The 18,575-nt window shown below is 41.6% G+C and overlaps 1 protein-coding gene and 1 pseudogene across 7 annotated transcripts in view; both read right to left on the bottom strand.

The window, feature by feature from the left end:
• The window catches only part of CDC14B (cell division cycle 14B), a 95,668-nt gene that overhangs the window by 69,905 nt on the left and 7,188 nt on the right, over nt 1-18,575 (bottom strand). The gene's annotated exons all lie outside the window — the stretch shown is intronic.
• On the bottom strand, nt 9,183-9,896 carry LOC138998870 (translationally-controlled tumor protein-like; annotated as a pseudogene).

The raw sequence follows: 18,575 nt of genomic DNA, 5'->3' as shown, positions 1-18,575 counted from the left end.
TGTTAACTATATGCATATTTGTCACACAACAGATCTTTCAAACTTTATATTGAAAAACTGAAACTCTATCCCATTGAACATTAGCTCTCCCCTCCCCTCTCCCCCCATAATGGCAACCACCACTTGCTTTCTGATTCTAAGAGTTTGACTACTTTAGATACAACTCATAGATCAGCGGTTCTCAACCTGTGGGTCCCGACCCCTTTGGGGGTCGAACGACCCTTTCACAGGGCTCGCCTAAGACCATCGGAAAACACATATATACGTATTGTTTTTGTGATTAATCACTATGCTTTAATTATGTTCAATTTGTAACAATGAAAATACATCCTGCATATCAGGTATTTACATTATGATTCATAATAGTAGCAAAGTTACAGTTATGAAGTAGCAACGAAAATAATTTTATGGTTGGGGGTCACCACAACATGAGGAACTGTATTAAAGGGTCGCGGCATTAGGAAGGTTGAGAACCACTGGCCTAGATGGAATCGCAGTGACTTTTTGTGACTGGCTTACTTCACTCACTCAGCATAATGTCTTCAAGGTTCATCCATGTTGTAGAATGTGACAGAATTGCCAGTTTTCTTTAAGGCTGAATAACATGCCAGCGTATGTATACACCACATTTTCCTTATACACTCATCTGTTAATGGACGTTCAGGTCACTCCCACTCTTGGCTACTGTGAAAACTGCTAGTGAACCTGCAACTCTCTCTGAGATCCTGTTTTCAGTTTTTTTGGATGTGCAGGGTGGGGCAAAAGTAGGTTTACAGTTGTGAATACATGAAACTCAGAGTTTATTCTTCTGTTATTACTTCTTATGTTTTTCCCACTTGAACAATTGTAAACCTACTTTTGGCCCACCTGTATGTACCTGGAAGTGGGATTGCTGGATCATATGGCAGTTCTATTTTTAAAAATCCTCCATACTGTTTTCCATAGCAGAGGCACCATTTTATATTCCCTTCAACAGTGCACAAGAGGTCCAATTTCTCCATTCTCACCAAACCATTTATGTATGTATTTATTTTATGGATAGTGATCATCCTAACAGGTATGAGGTGATGCCTTATTGTGGTTGTGATCCACATTTCCCTAATAATTAGTGATGCTGACCATTTTTTCATATGCTTATGTGGAATAATAGAAAATATACGTATTGGTCTCTGCCCCAGTTCCTGGCACAGACCCCTAAACCCCAAGTGATAAGAACACTAGGAGTGTAATATTGCTCTGATATTAGGTCTTTGACCCAGTTCCTGACACAGGATACTAAATCCCTTTGAATTTCCTGGGCACTAAGAGTGTCTCATTTTGATGAGGTGACCGGATAGGAGGCTGGTCACCAGAAGGACCAAGTCCTACTACAGCTTGGACTTCTCAGCCCCACCCAGATTCTCCAGAGGAGAGTGGGGCTGGAAATGGAGCTGGTCACTGATCATGCCTACATGAGGAGGCCTCCGTAAAATTCCCGATGACGGGGTTCGAGGAGCTGCCAGGTTGGTGAACACATGGAGGTGCTGGCAGAGTGGCAGGCCCAGGGAGGGCATCACAGCGCCATGCCCATCCCACATACCCTCCCCTACATGTCTCCATCTGGATACTCATCTGTATCCTTTATCATATCCTTTTATAATAAACTAGTAAGTGTAAGTAAACGGTTTTCCGAAGTTCTGTGAGCTGAGCCGTCCTAGCAAATTAAACCAGAAGGGAGGTTGTGGAACCTCTGACATAGCTGACAGGTCAGAAGCACAGAGGGATGGCGCTGGTGTGGGACTGAGCCAGTGACCGTGGGCTGACGCTATCCCCAGGCAGTGTTAAGTGATAACTATGGGTGGTACCAGGTGGGCACTGGAAATATCGAGGGGAACACTATGTAAAGTATATGATTCTCTAACCACTAAGCTGTATACCTGAAATCAATACAAAATAAAATTGGGGAGAAAATTTGAGTTAAAGTACAGAACTGCAGAGGAGAGACTGACCCATGATGTCAGACTACTGCCTGACCCTGCCTCACACTCATGCTAGATCCAGTCAGATCTGGGCCAGAACACAGATTGCTTCCCACACCCCCTCAGAGGCTGTCCTACCCCTCCCTGTACCTCAGGTGTGCTGGTTCCTGGAACAGGTCCTTGCCCGCCCTGGGCAAGTATGTAAAGTGTTTCCCCTTAGCTGGGCCAAATCACACACCAGTACCTGTATCCATGCTGCCCTGTCCTATATAATCCCTAGTGCCTGGCACCTGGTATGTAAGTTCCCTTAATAAACTCTTTTTAAAAAACACATTTTTATTGATTTCAGTGAAGAAGAGGGAGAGAGAGAGAAAAACATCAATGATGAGAATCATTGATGGGCTGCCTCCTACATGCCCCACACTGGGGACTGACCCTGCAGCCCTGACTAGGAATTGAACTGTGACCTTCTGCTTCATAGGTCGATGCTCAACCACTGAGTCACGCTGGCCGGACAAAATTTTTATTTTTTTGTTAATCCTTACCTGAGAGTATTTTTTCCATTGATTTTTAGAGAGTGTAAGGGTCGGGGAGAGGCAGAGAGAAACATCTATGTGAGAGACACATCGATTGGTTGCCTCCCACAGGCACCCTGACCAGGGCTGGGGATGGAGCCTGCAACTGAGGTACATACCCTTGACTGGAATTGAACCCATGACCCTTCAATCCAGGGACTGGCACTCTAACCACTGAGCGAACCTGGCTAGGGCTTACTCAACTCCTGATGTAATGCTGCCGTTGTCAGCCTCTTTCTTTGGTCTGTCAGCCCTGGGAAATTTTTTCCAAGGACACCCAGCTAGTGTCATAGAATTACTTGGTGAGGGGAAGACACCTACACACTTGGTGACCAAGAGTGTCAGAGGCAGGTGTTCTATGTGAAAATAAAGGAGACACAGGAGGGAAAAGTGGGACATCTTTTTCCAATACGGCTTGTTGGCCATTTGTATATCTTTAGAGAACTGTGCTTTGCCCATGTCTTAATTGGTTTGTTTTTGTTGAGTTGTACTTCTTTATAAGACTTCTTTATGTATTTAACCCCTTATATTAACTCATGTAACAGATATTTACAAATATCACTTACAAATATTTTTCCTATTTGACATAGGTTGCTTTTCCACTATTGCTTGTGTCCTTTGATGTGAAAAAGTTTTTAAGTTTGATGTACTCCCATTTGTCTATTTTTGCTTTTGTTGCCTGGGCTTTGGGTGTCAAATCCAATCAACTGTTGCCAAATCCAGTGTCATGAAGCTTCCCCCATGGCTTCTTCTAGGAGCTTTAGAGTTTCAGGTCTTACACTTAGGACTTGAATCCATGTTGAGTTAACTTTTGTGTGGTGTGAGGTAGGGAGCCAACTTCATTCTTCTGCATGTGGATATCCAGTTTTCCCAACACCATTCATTGAGGAGGCTGTCCTCTTCCCTATTGTGTAAGACTGAGCACCTCTCAAGATCATTTGACCATATACATAAGGGTTTACTCTGGGCTCCCTTCTGTTCCTTTAGTCTGTGTCTGCCTTTATGCCAATACCACACTCTTTTGGTTACTACAGCATTGTATTATGCTTTGACATCAAAAGTGTGAGGCCTCCAGTTTTGCTTTCCTTTCTCATGTTTGTTTTGGCTATTCAAGGTCCTTTGAGATTCCCAATGAATTTTAGGATATTTTCCTACTGAAATTGAATTACTATTGAAAATCAGATTTTTTTCTATGCAAAATATGCCATTAGGATTTTGATAGGAATTGTACTGACTGTAGAGCTTGTGAATAGTATGACATTTTAACAATATTAAGTCTTCCAATCCACAAGCACAGGATGTCCATTTATTTCTATCTTCTTTAACTTCTAGAAACAATGTAATACTGTAAGTTTTTAAAAAGCCACTTTATTTCTAAAGCAAATTCCTATTCACTTATCAGACAAAGAATCCATTCACTGAATATGATCATCTTTAGCTCTACTAACTTACTCTAGGTAGTTCAAACACAGATAGCTAGAGAAAGATATAAATAAGAGTCTTATTTACAAGAGCTATAATAAGGTAACATGCAAACAAGATCAGAATGATCAATCTCTACATTTTAATAATTAAAAACAAAGCCCCTAGGTAAGCATCTATAATGTAAATATAATATTAATGCAGTTAAAGTAATTCTTCATCTTTATTCTAACATCTAAGCATTGAGGAGCCACTTCTACCTTCCAAACCTTGTGGTGTAGGAATGTGGAGTCTAAGTTAAATAAAATGAAAATGTTTTCAAGAGTTCAGTTAACTGTTCAGAAATTAATATGTGAAATAAAAGAGGGGAATATCCCATTTATAAAAATAACAACAAAAAATAAATACTTGAGGAAAACTTTAACAAGTATAAGATATCATATGATATGAAAATTTAAACACAGTAATGGGCTACCCAAAAGAAGACTTGAGCAAACAAAAAGACATGCATGTTTGTGGACAGAAGATCCTCATCCTAAACATTTTCTTCTACAAGTTAACAGTCATGTTAACTAGCAGGATTCTGTTTATTGATGGACTAGTCAAGTTGATCCTAAAGTTCACATGGAAAAATAATGCAAAAATAAACAAGAATAGCTGGGGGAAAAGATTTTTTTAAAAAAAGGTCTAAAAGGCTTTCTCTGCCCAGCCAGCATGGCCCAATAGTTGAGCATCGACCTATGAACCAGAAGGTCAGGGTTCGATTCCGGGTCAGGACACATGCCCAGGTTGCAGGCTCGATCCCCAGTGTGGGGTGTGCAGGGAGGCAGCTGATTAATGATACTCTCTCATCATTGATGTTTCTATCTCTCTGTCTCTCTCTCCCTTCATCTCTGAAATCAATATATATAAAAAAACATAAAAATAAAAAGCTTTCTTTGCTGCACACCTGAAACTAATACAAAATAATATTGAATATTAAAAAAAAGCTTTCTGCCAGCACCCAGACTTGATCTTCTGGTGTGGCCCCTTGAGGTTCATGTACCTCCTCCAGGACCTATGAGTAATAAATGTATCTATTTTTTTTAGAAATTTGAAAAGGAGCTAGTACTACCAGATATTAAAATGTAGCAAAAGACTTCTACTACTAATACAGAATGTTCCTAGCACCTGATAGACATATCTTACCTAATAATAGACAAACATGTAAATTAACTGTCCCTCTGCTACGCTCACAAGCCAATCAGGAGAGTATGCAAATTAACCCAACAAAGATGGTGGTTAATTTGCATACGCAGGGGCGAAGTGGTGGCAGAGCGAAGACTGAAGGCTCTGCCCAGAGCTGTGAAGACTGAAGGCTCCGTCCAGAGTGAAGGCCTGGGTCCCGGGTGCTGGAGGAAAACCGGTGCCGGCAGCCAGGGAAAGGGAAGGCCTATTGCATGAATCTCTTCGTGCAATGGGCCTCTAGTCTACACTAACAAAAGAGAAACATGCAAATTGACTGTACCTCTGCTACACCCACCAGCCACGCCCACAGCCAATCAGGAGCAAGTATGAAAATGAACCCAACTAAGATGGCAGCGGCCATGGAGCTGGAGCAAGCAGGAGGCTTGGGTTGCCCCCGGCGATGGAGGAAGCCAAGCTTCCCGCCTGCCCTGAGCTCTGCTCGAGGCTAAAAAGTTTCAATTATTGAAGACAAATAAATCCCAGATACCTGCTTCCAGCCCACAGGCATGGCCAGCCTGAAAATGGCCCTCAGCCCCTCACCCAGGCTGGCCAGGCACCCCAGTAGGGACCCCCACCCTGAAGGGGTGTGGCCAGCCTGCAAACAGCCATCAGCCCCTCACTGAGGCTGGCCAGGCACCCCAGCGGGACCCCCACCCTGATCCGGGACACCATTCAGGGCAAACGAGCTGGCCCGCACCTGTGCACCAGGCCTCTATCCTATATAATAAAAGGGTAATATGCAAATTGACCCTAACAGCAGAACGACTGGAAATGACTGGTCACTATGACACACACTGACCACCAGGGGGCAGACGCTCAATGCAGGATCTGCCCCCTGGTGGTCAGTGCGCTCCCACAGGGGGAGCTCTGCTCAGCCACAAGCCAAGCTGATGGCTGCCAGCACAGCGGTGGTGGTGGGAGCCTCTCCCGCCTCCTCAGCAGCGCTAAGGATGTCCGACTGCAGCTTAGGCCTGCTCCCCGCTGGCAAGTGGACATCTCCTGAGGGCTCCCGGGCTGCCAGAGGGATGTCTGACTGCCAGCTTAGGCCTGATCCCCCCGGGGAGAGGTCCTAAACCAGCAGGTAGACATCCCCCAAGGGGTCCCAGACTACAAGAGGGCACAGGCTGGGCTGAGGGACCCCCTCCCCCGAGTGCACAAATTTTTGTGCACCGGGCCTCTAGTATACAACAGAATAGAAGTTATGAAATAGACCCAGACCATACTGGAATGTAATACACAATAAAGATGATAAATCAAATCAGATGTTGAGTAAATAAATGATATTAGGTAGCCATCTATAAAAAACAAAAGTGGTTCTATGTCCTCACAGCAGAATAAATTTCAAATAAAATATTTAAATGTAAAAAGATAAAAACATAATATACATAAGAAAACACAGATAGCCAAGATAGAGTATCAGGGACCAGATTACCATACCTTCTAGAAAAAAATCCTTCTTGCCCTAGTAGTTTGGCTCAGTGAATAGAGTGTCGGCCTTCAGACCAAAGGGTCCTGGGTTTGATTCCAATCGAGAGCACCTACCTTGGTTGCAGGCTCCTACCTGGCCCAGCCCCTGGGTCAAGGCTCGTACAGGAGGCAACCAATCAATGTTTCTCTCACATCGATGTTTCTCTCTCTCCTTCCATCTCTCTTCTACTCTCCATAAAAATCAATGGAAAAATATCCTTGGGTGAGGACTAACAACAACAACAAAGCCTTCTTAAAACAGACAAAATACATTAAATAATGGTATTCATGATTCCAGGTATCAGGCAATGGAGGACAGTGATCCCTGAGACAGAGGAAACAAAGAAGGAGAGCGCTAAGGTTGCCCCTGCTCACTGTCACTGCACAGGGAGGGGAAACTCAGGCAGAACCCAGCCGACTCCAAAGCAGCTGAGTCCCGGGAAACTAAGGAGCGGGAGTTAACAGGAGACTGCCAAGAGGAGGAAGCTGCAGAGAGAGAACCCTAGAGATTTGCAAAAAGTCCCAAATATTTAACAGAGTACAGAACATGCATGTGAGGCCCAGGAAAGACTCCTCCGAGAGGACTGGAGCAGACAATGCGGGCACTCACACAGGGCTTGCGGGAGCTGTGTTCTCATGGGTCACCATGTAAAACCTCTTAAGTCCAGGGCCCTGGATTACTCGTATCTCTGGAAGGTCTTGCCTCAATAATTGACTGAACACGGATCCAGGCCCACCTAACAAACCATAAAAGACTGGAAAGTATGAAACTGTTCCCAAGTAACTTAACTGTATCCCTGAACAAAGCTCAAAAAGATTTATAAAAATACAAAAAGACCCAACACCCACTAAGATAAAATTCAGCATCGAATCATATTGCCAGGCATGCAAGGAAACAGAAAAGCATGACCCATAATGAAAAGAATAATCTGTCAATCAACATAGACCTAGAACTGATCCACAGTTAGAATTAACAGAGAAAGACATTAAAAGTTATAACTATATTCATATTTCAGTAAGCTACGTAGATGAAACTATATATCCACAAAAAATATATATTTATGTATATATACACGTGTGTGTGTGTGTGTTCATAGCAGCATTATTCATAATAGCCTAACAGTGGAAACAATCCAAATGTCCATCAACTAATGAACAAACAAAATGATACAGTCATACAATGCAATATTATTCAGCTATAAAAAAAGGGATGAAGTACTGACACATGCTTGGATGAACCTCACAAACATGCTAAGTGAAACAAACCAGTCACAAAAGATCACTAATAGCATAATCTGATTTCTATGAAGTGTCCAAAATAGGAAATACGCAGTGACAGAAAGTAGGTTAGCGGTTGCCTAGGGCTGAAATGGAGAAGGTGAAGGGACTGGAGAGTAACTGCTATTCGGTACAAGGTTTCTTTTGGGGATAATGAAAATGTTCTAAAATTAGATTATGGTGATAGTTGCGCAACCCTGCAAATATACTATTCACCCCCCAAAATACTATTTTTAAAATATTTAAAATTTAGCCGAACCGGTTTGGCTCAGTGGATAGAGCATCGGCCTGCGGACTCAATGGTCCCAGGTTCGATTCCGGTCAAGGGCATGTACCTTGGTTGCGGGCACATCCCCAGTGGGGGGCGTGTAGGAGGCAGCTGATCGATCTCTCTCATTGATGTTTCTAACTTTCTGACCCTCTTCCTTCTTCTCTGTAAAAAATCAATAAAATATATTTTAAAAAATATTTAAAATTTAAATAGTTAATATTTAAATACTATATAAAATATACTATTACCCATTAGCCCCCTCCCAAAAAAGCACACAAAACCCACATTGAAATGTACACTTCAAATTGGTGGGTTGTATGGTATGTGAATTATATCTCAAAAGGGTCATTATTTTAAAAATTGAGTTAAAGTAGGGACACAAAAGATATAAAAAGGGCCCAAATCAAGCTTTTCTGAAGATGAAAATGACAACCTATGAGATGAAAAATAACATTTATAGGATAAATAGCAGATAAGAAAACAGAAGAAAAAATGAGTGAAGAAGGCATAGCAGTGACCCTCTCCAAATGAAACAGAACAGAGAAAAAAAATCTAAAATATTGAAAAGAGCATCTGAACTGTGGGACAGCATATGGCCTCATATATAAGAAGTATTAGGAATTGTATATTAAGGAAGGGGGCAGGCAGAAAAAAATATTTAAAGGAAGAATGGCTTAAAATTTCTAAATTGATGAACACTATAAACCCACAAATCCATGAAGTTCAGTGAATCTTAAGCACAGGAAACATAAAGAAAATGGCACCATAATCAAATTGCTCAAAACCAGTGATAAAGAGAAATCAGCTAGAGGAAAAAGTCCGTGCTATACACAGAAGCAGAGATAAGGGTATCAGATTTCTTACTGGAACCAATGTAAGTGATAAGACATTAGCACAACATCTTCAAAGAAAAAAACATTTCAACATCAAATGCTGCACTAAGCAAAAACCTTTTTTTTTTTTAAATTTAAATGCATTTTATTTTTAGACAACTTACATGACATGTTTTTTTCTTAAAAACAATGCCTCCGCTCCAAATGAATCAAGGTCAAAATAAATGAAGAGCTCAAGATAACATCAGTCCCATTTGTCCTAGTCTTGGTGTGTGGATGAAAAGCAGCAGCCAGTTACGATGACAGGTGATGGAGCCAAACTGCCCAATTTGTTAACATTTGTCCATTTCTAAGCCATCCTTAAAGAAAATCATATATGGGGTCACACCATCCTCACGGCAGTCCAGCAGAGCAGCCATGCCATCTGGATTCATGTTTTCACCAATAAAGAACTGGTAGTTTTTGAAATTGGCAAGGATGTGCTTGATTTGTTCTGCAGCCCCTGTCATAAAAGGCTTTACTCTTTCTGGTCTCTGTTCTTCAAGCTTCCCTTTGATTGATTTCATGTCATCTTTGATGTACTTCTTGTCGGCTTCTTTTGTGAAGCTGGTTTCCTGCATGTGATGGTTCATGACAATGTCAACACCAGTGATTACTGTGCTTTCGCTACCTTCGCCCTCAGGGCCTTCAGCGGAGGCATTTCCACCAATAAGCCAGTCATCAATGTTACCCTCTGCCCTACTGACCATTTCCCCTCTACCTCCAGGCACAGCCCGTCCGCGATCTCCCGGATCTTGTAGATATCGGAGAACATCTCATCAAGGCTGATGAGGTCCCGGTAGATGATCATGATGGCGTCTGGAAGGAGACGGAGGCGCTGCCTTAGCAGGAGCACGGAGCTCGCGAGCGTGGTGCAGCCGGAGTGGCGCTCGGGGGGAGGGGGGAGCGGGCGGAAAAGGTAAGCAAAAATCTTTAAAAAATGAAGGCATAATGAAGACGCTTTTAGTCATTCAAAAGATGAAAGACTTCACCACTAGCAGACCTATACTATATGAAAAGTTTTTTAAAATAAATCCAACAGGAAGAAGGAAATTGTATCAGTTGGAAATTGGGGTCTACACAAAGGCATTAAGGGCACTAAAAATGCTATCTACATAGAAAGATTATTATTAACAACAATGTATTTGAGAGCTTAAAATATAATTATGTATAAGTCAAATGCCCAAGAACAACCGCATGAAGACCAGGGAAGGAGAAATGGAAGAAAACACATGAGAATTCCTTAATAACTTTGTTGAGTCTAACTATGACTTAAAATCCAAAAGCCATATAAGAATATCAAGGAAGAAATCAACCAAAGAACTTGGATGCATATATGCATAACCCATGGGCACAGATAATAGTGTGGCGAAGGCCTGGAGTGGGGGCGGGTAAGAAGGGGCCAGTGGGGAAAAAGGGGATATATGTAATACTTTCAACAACAAAGATTTTTAAAAATTGCCTTCAATTAAAAAAAGAAAAAAGGCAATGACAAATAGAAAACATTTGTAAATCCTAACAGATAATAATTTCCCTAATATTTAAAGAGCCTCGTGCATATAAATTGGAAGCAGCCAGCAGCCCAATTGAAAAATGTGCAAAAGATATGTATGCCCAGTGTTCAGAAACTCAGCCTGTGCTCTTAAGAGAAACACAAATGAAAATTACATTGAGACTATAATCTTCCATCTGCCAGGGCTGGCAAAAAATACGCAAGTTTGATAATCCACCTATTGATGAAGTTATAAATAAATCCTCTCATACACTGCTGGTGGGATTGTAAATGGGTATAACTTCTATCAAAATTATGAATATATATACCTCTAACTCAGGAATCCACTTTTGAAAAACCAAACCTGTATGAAATGGCATATTAACAGGTTATTCAAACAGCATTATCTTTTATAACTAAAGACCGAAAATCATCCACATGTGTATCAATAAGGACTTGAGTAAAGCTGTCATGTGCATTATAAAGTGAAGTTCTATGCAGAGATAAAAAAGAATGAGACAATCTCTCTAAAACTTAAAGACCTCCAAGATATTATATATTCCATCAATTTAAGATGTAAATTTTTTCATTATTTGAACATCTCTGAAATTAGGTTGTATCTTAAAACCCATGACTTACAGCTATAATTGGCAGTACTTTCTTTGAAGTACTTATTATATATTTAGACACATACTTATGACCAGGAAAGATTCCACTGTAACATGAGGTGGAAAAAAGCAATGATATTTGTATTTACAGTGTTTCTCTTGTTGATGTAAAAACATCTTAGAGTTGTCTGTGTATATAAATACTAGAAGCCCAGTGCACGAATTTGTGCATAGGTGGGGTCCTGCCAGCCCAGCTCCAATCGGGGCGGATCAGGGAGGGACCTGTTGGGAAGAGGAGACGGCAGGAGGTTGGCCAGCCTGCCCGAATTGGGCAGATCAGGGCTGGGCCAGCTGGGGGGAGGGGCCGAGGGTGATTGGCTGGCAGGACTGGCTATGGGGAGGGGCTGTGGGTGGTGGGCCAGCCGGACCCGCCCCTGATCAGAGTGGGGGGGCTGATTGGGGGCAGAGCTGCCTGGGGGGAGGGGCTGCAGGCCTATTGAGGTGGTGGGGGCCCATTGGGGGTGGGGCCGCAGGCAGTTGACTGACCGACCCTGCCCCTGATAGGGGTGGGGAGGCTGACCTGGGATGGGGCCAGGCAGGAGGTTGGCCGGCCAGCCCCGCCCCCTATTGGGATGGGGGGGGGGGGCAATCAGGGGCGGGGCCGGCCGGGAGGGGAGGGGCTGCAGGCCAATCCGGGGTGAGAGAGGCCAGGCCCATCAGGGGCAGAGATGTAGGAGGTTGGCCGGCCAGGCCCTTCCCCCCCATTGGGCTGGTTCACTGGCCACAGTGGGCGTCATAGCGACTGGTCATTCCGATCGCTGGCTTTTTATATATATATATAGATGTACTGAGCAATCTGAAAGTCTAAATGTAGTTATTGAAGTTGTTCACCAAATATTTCTGACTCCTTCCCTAACAGGCACATTCCAGTCCCTCTGCAGTTGGGTAGGACCCTGTGATTAATTCTGGCCAATGAGCTGAGTATACTAGTAAACGATGTTTAATGCTGATTCAAGACCCTCCACAGCACCCTTTCCGTTCTGGCGCAGGGTGCTGTCAGCCTAGGTCCCCAAGCAATTACAATAAGCTGAGTTCCCTGCTGCCCCACAGTGGATGTGACACAGAAACAAGATTTAAATGTTTGTTTTAAGCTGCTGGGATGGAAGGGGGAGGGTATTACGACCAAGTCTAAAGATGCAGGAAAAACATCCTTGCTAGTAGAATAACTAATCATTTTTTATTTTCTTTTTGTGCTGTCTTTTTAAAAACTAAAACCTGTGTGTCTGAGAAGGTTTATTGGGAAATGAAGGTGAGACTGGGCCTTAGCATCCAGCAGATACTGACTACCCAGCGGCTGGTACCATCGCATCTCAACCTAGAGCAGCTTGAAAGCATCGTCCATTAGGTTCCTCCAGCTCCTTTTGTTCCAACTTTGTTCCAATTCTGTGCCAGCAACATAAGAACAGTAAAAAAAGAAAAGAAAAGAAAAGAAAGGCCAGGTGCAGAAACAGTGGGAATAATGTGCTGTAATCTGCATGAGGATACGAATACACATACATCTGTACACACAGAGTGTTGTTCAGTGAGCCATATTTCAGTAACACAGAAAGCCTAATGAAGGGGCTTGCATGGACCCATAACCAATGTGTGGTGAAGCCAGAATCATGAATACACCTCAAAAACATGGAACGTGATTAAGGGGCAGGAGAGATCACCAGCACCACTTTTTCAGGTAAGTGTTTCAAGTTGCCCACTGATATTCAAGAAAATGAAGAAAAACTTTTTCTAATGCTTCTAAAGTCAAGGCTTTTGTTGTTGAATCTTGATCCCATGTGAAAGCTTCAGCCTTGTTAAATTCCACCTCACAAGACTAGCAGTATAACATTTCCCCTCACTGAGAATAGTGGGCGGAATTATTATTTCCAAAGAAAAATGAAAAGGGACTGTGCAGGGCTGTAACCGGAGGAAAGCACCCAGACAGGTAAGAAGACAGCACTTACACCACATATTGTAAACTGCGATTTCCCAACTTTGTATCTGTGCAATACTTCAGACAGACATATGGTATAGAGATTATAAACTCCTGAGCCATTTACTCATTAGGTTTATTTACCTTGAAACATTCCCCAGGGTACCTAACATTTGTTATCTGGCCTTATTAGAAGTAAATGACATAAGGTGATTGACTTCACACGCTGGCACAAACTCCATTAGCTGGGGGTGAGGAGTTCCTGGCACTGGAACTTGCACAGAATCAGCAGTCTCCATGGAGATCCAGGCCTGGCATTCTGCACTGGCAAGGGCCCAGCTGTGCCAGTCGCTTCACATTCACTGAAGTCAGGATTATCTCTGCCCCTAATTCTTCTAGATGCTAATCAACAATTGTTTAGTCAAACCTCCAAGCTACAGTGATGTTTCTCAAACTTTTCATAAAAATCGAAGCACTTCCAACTATCCTTAATTGCACACTGATCTTAATCTACTCCGATAAGCAATTTCTTGCAAGTGCCTCATTAAGCTGAGGTGTAAACTTCCAGCTTAGTACTCTCAGTAGTTCTAGCAAACCCACCCTGTGGCCTGCATTCCTCTTCTCCCTTTTCTCACAGGTGCTATCAAAATGCCCCAACGAGGCCTGGCCTGTGATTGAGCGTGAACCTATGAACCAGTAGGTCACTGGTTGGGTTCCCAGTCAGGGCACGTGCCCATGTTGCAGGCTCGATCCCCAGGGTGGGGCGTGCAGGAGGCAGCCGATCAATGATTGTCTCTCATAACTGACGTTTCTGTATCTCTCCCTCCCCCCTTCCTCTCTCTGAAGTCAATAAAAACATATCTATTTTTAAAAATGAATTAATTTTTTAAGTGCTCCACCAGGACACAACATCGAGACAATGACACACTCAACTCAGGATAATGGTCGAGTGTGTGCTAACTCACTAAAAACTTACAATAGCACCGAGAGCACCTGGGACCAAATCAGTCCTGTAGGTGGCTGCAGGCGCTCCACCCACAGCTTCCCCCTTTAGGCACACTTGCCATTGCACCATCACTTTCAGGGCTTCTTCTGGCTACGAAGTCCACTTTGGTCACCCTCACAGCACTTCAAAATGATCACTCACCCTCTGCACCCTCATTTGTTCTCTACCGGCTCCCGATTTCCCCTGTGGGATTAGACTCCAGCTACCACAGGAGCAGTGGCTTCAGTGAGCCATCTATAGCCTGTCCTTCCTGATCCTCCCATTTCCCAGCTCCCCTCTGACAGCTTCCCGGGATCATCTCCCAAAAAAAGTACAGTTGTCCCTTAAACAACACAGGTTTGCACTGCGTGGGTCCGCTTACAAGGGGTTTTTTCAATAACAACCTGCGCTGTTTTCAATCTGGTTGGGAATCTGGAGATGCAGGGCCCACTGTATGCACTGGTCCCGGGCATTTCATGTAGGGGACTTAAGCATCCGTGGAATTTGGTATCCAAGAGGATCCTGAACCAATTCCCATGGGTACCAGGGGACAACTGAGTTTTATGGAGTCAAAAGTTACACGTGATTTCTGACAGCATGGGATCAGGCGCTGCTGCTGCCAGCGTTGTTCAAGAGGCTTGAAGTTGCGTTGGAACCCTTGACTCTGTGTGTTCTGGGAGAACCCAAAACAAAACATTGACTGCAGTTTCATGTATGCCTACTTATTCTTAGTAAAATATTTTGAAGACAATACAATTACAACAAAGCAGAACTGTATAGGGTTATGTTATATGGGTTATGTCACGGGAACACATAAAATTGCTCTTGTGGCATAAAACAACAAAACTTAGTAATCTAATTCATAAATCTCTGTATTAGAATCTTTGTTTTATGATATAATTTTAAAATAATTTTTTAAAAAGTTCAAGTTTATTGCTTAACATTTACAATATCCCAATTTTTTATTTTGAAAATTCCCCAAGGTGTTACATTAAGGGGAAAAAAAATTCCTTTCACACTGTGCCTGGAAATGGTTATCTTCTGAATCCCCAAATTTAACCTCTAAAAATTTATTTGATTAGGTCCTTCCTGGGTAGCTCAGTTAGTTAGAGCTTTATCCTGAAAGGCCAAGGTTGTAGGTTTAATCCTGGTCAGGACACATACAAGAATCAACCAATGAATGCATAAATAAGTGGAACAACAAGTCAATCTCTCTCTCTCTCTCTTTCTCTCTCTCCCCCCCATGTCTAAAATTAATAAATTTAAAATGTAATTAATAAATTTATTTGATCAAAATAGTCTGAATACATCCTAATAGATCAGTGATGGCGAACCTATGACACGCGTATCAGAGGTGACACACGAACTCATTTTTTTGGTTGATTTTTCTTTGTTAAATGGCATTTAAATATATAAAATAAATATCAAAAATATAAGTCTTTGTTTTACTATGGTTGCAAATATCAAAAAAATTCTATATGTGACACGGCACCAGAGTTAAGTTAGGGTTTTTCAAAATGCTGACACACCAAGCTCAAAAGGTTCACCATCACTGTAAGAGATAAAGGATTATTTAATATGGATCCCTCTTTCCCTGCTCTTCTGAATAAGGCAGATTTCATTAAATATTTTCTACTTTTGGAGCAAAATTGTTAATTAATTCAGGTTGCCATGTCTTGATGCTTGTTACTGGCAGAATGTAAGAAGACCACTGTGAGACAGATCTCGGGGATATGAAAAGGATATTTCCCCTATGCTGGGGTAAAGTCTATCCCCAATCCCAGCAATCACCGCCCCCCCAACCCCTGGTCCCCAACATACACACACACACACACACACACACACACACACATACACACACACAGCACAGCTGGGGGCAATGGTGCTGTCAGCAGGAAGGAGAAGCAGACTTGTGTGTTACAGTGATCAAAACCAGTTCCTGCTGGTTCCAGAGGAAAATCTAAGAAGCTTTTAAAATTATAGCTCAAGTCTCCTTTCCAAAGATCTCATCATTCAGAGCATCCATTATGGAGTGTCCGTGACATTCACAGATAAGCCCCTCTGTGCGACACGGCCATGGATTAGACGTAGACACAGTCACCGGGTCTGAGTGCTGTGTCACTGCCCAGAGATCGGGGCAAGTCTGAAATCTCTCCTGCTGGGCTGGCAGCAGCCACTTAAGGACAGACAAGACTATAAAATGCACTCAAACATATCCTGAGTGAAGTTGTGCGTCTCACCCTTTCAGTCACAACAGTTTAAAATTAGAATATACTATTAACAGTGGAGTTAAAATCCAATTGCGGTTGTTTGCTAGCTAGATGCATGTTACAGTGCTCCCATTTCAGGTATCAGGAGCTTCCAACAAGCTCTCCAATGACAGGATTACAATACAAATTCCAAGAGCACACTGAGAACGGCTCCCAAAATGTAACACCACAATATTCATTCTGTTATACATTCCTGTCAAAGCAATTCTCCCTCAGCACCCATAAGAAAAGTGAAAATCAGAATGCTTTTTAGTCAAGTCACAAACACCAAATCTACCCCTTAAAATATTTCACAATCTTCATCTTTAGTGCCTTTAATTTAAGAAGCAATACTTAGCTTATAATGTGTTCTGTAATACTTCTTACCAATAAATAATGTATTCTTAAGAATAAATAAGGTATCTCATTTTTAATTATATCCTCTGGAATACTTTGAGATTCAAATTGGAGATATAAAATTAATTGAAATGTAGACCTTTCACTTTGACTGTTTTAATAGAGACAGGGATTTTAGTATGTTAACTATATGCATGCGTGCGTGTGTGTGTATAATTAGTTACATACCAAAATAAAGCTTTTTACCCTAGTTTCCGTTAAAGGTTAACACACACACACACACAAACACAAGAAAGACACTACATATTGGGAAATATAATTGACTTTGTGTAGTAATTATCGAGTGACATTTCCATCACAAAGTTCTCTCAAACCAACACTATTTCAATGAAGAAGAGAAAAAAACTACATAATGACTGATTCCTTCATTGCCTGTCTTCACTGAGATGATGACTTAGAGTCTATTCCTTCTCAATCTTTCAAGGATAAGAAGCAGGTTGTTTTAACTCCTTGCATCCCCTTCTTCCATCCTCAACCCCTTGCTCAAAGTAGTTAGTTGCTCAATAAATATTTGTTGAATGAGTACACTAATTAATTCCATAGCACGATTTATACAAATGTAAATGGGTATGAATGAGCAAAATGCAGAGAATGATTCAGCTATGATGGTCCTAAAATAGAGGGCCTTATAGAATTCAGAATCTGTAATGATATTATAGCATTATGGTTTGGGTATACAAAGATCAATGTCATCAATTAAGCAGCAGTGCCAAGAAAGTAATCTTACTTTCAAATTAGAACTTGAAGGAACAACAAACCCCATTGACATCAGGAACAAGATGTTTTTCTTTTGTGAAAAGTACACTGCCAACCAAATTTTAATGGTATAAAAGTGAATTCCCGGAAAAATGAATTCAATATGTGATATTACACAATTAGAGTGAATTTACCCAGCCTAACTTCTCAGCTTTTCAGACTCAAAGACAATGAGACTCAATCTCTGAACTGACTGGTGAATAAAGCCTTCTAAGAGAACCGTTCTTCCAGAATATAAATTATACTAAGAATCAAAGGAGCTGAATAAAGACCAAGAAAATAAAGTAAGAAATCCTTTTTAAAATTAGAGGGGAAAACATGTATATATGGGGCCATTCAGATTTGCTCTGGCCTTATTTGAGGAACTTGAATATCAAAGAGAATCAGAATACTTTTTAAAATTCTTTAGAAAAATAGAATATAAAAGAGCTTTCCTGTTCCCAAAGTTCAGGTTGGCATTTCATGACATTTCCCTCCTGCCAAACACAGTAAATAAGACATAAGCCTCTCCATTAAGCAAAGAAATGCCTAGAAATAACTAAGTAAGCCGGGGGAGGAGGGAAATCAAGAATAGCTATTATAACAACTCATTATAAATAGCCTTTCATCAAAAGCCTACAAAAGTGAGATTCAGTTAAAATACAAAAAATTTAGTATTACCAAAATATCCACCATCTGAAACATAGCATTCATAAATGACCCAATAAAATATTATAGAAACTACTTTCAGCAATATTTGGACACAGAAACCAACAAATCTTTTCATATAAAGACAAATTTCAACTTGAGTCATAAACATACAAAGGCTACTCTACAGTTATAAACACTGACTCCGTATCTCCGACTAAATTTAAGACAAGCAAACAGGAAGGGACAAAACCAAGAATCACAACTAACAGATTAAATCTATGTTTAAAATTCGTCAGAAAGAACTGCAAAGTAGAGTCAATGATCTGAATACCTTTTTTGGTGCAGTATCCATGAAGAGCTATAGAAAAAAAAAGAGAGAGAGAGAGAAGGGCGTAAAAC

Source organism: Myotis yumanensis, unplaced genomic scaffold, assembly GCF_028538775.1.
Source record: "Myotis yumanensis isolate MYYU_CA2020_CCGP unplaced genomic scaffold, mMyoYum1.0.hap1 SCAF_21, whole genome shotgun sequence".
NCBI lineage: Eukaryota > Metazoa > Chordata > Mammalia > Chiroptera > Vespertilionidae > Myotis > Myotis yumanensis.
This window is presented reverse-complemented; position numbering and strand designations above follow the sequence as displayed.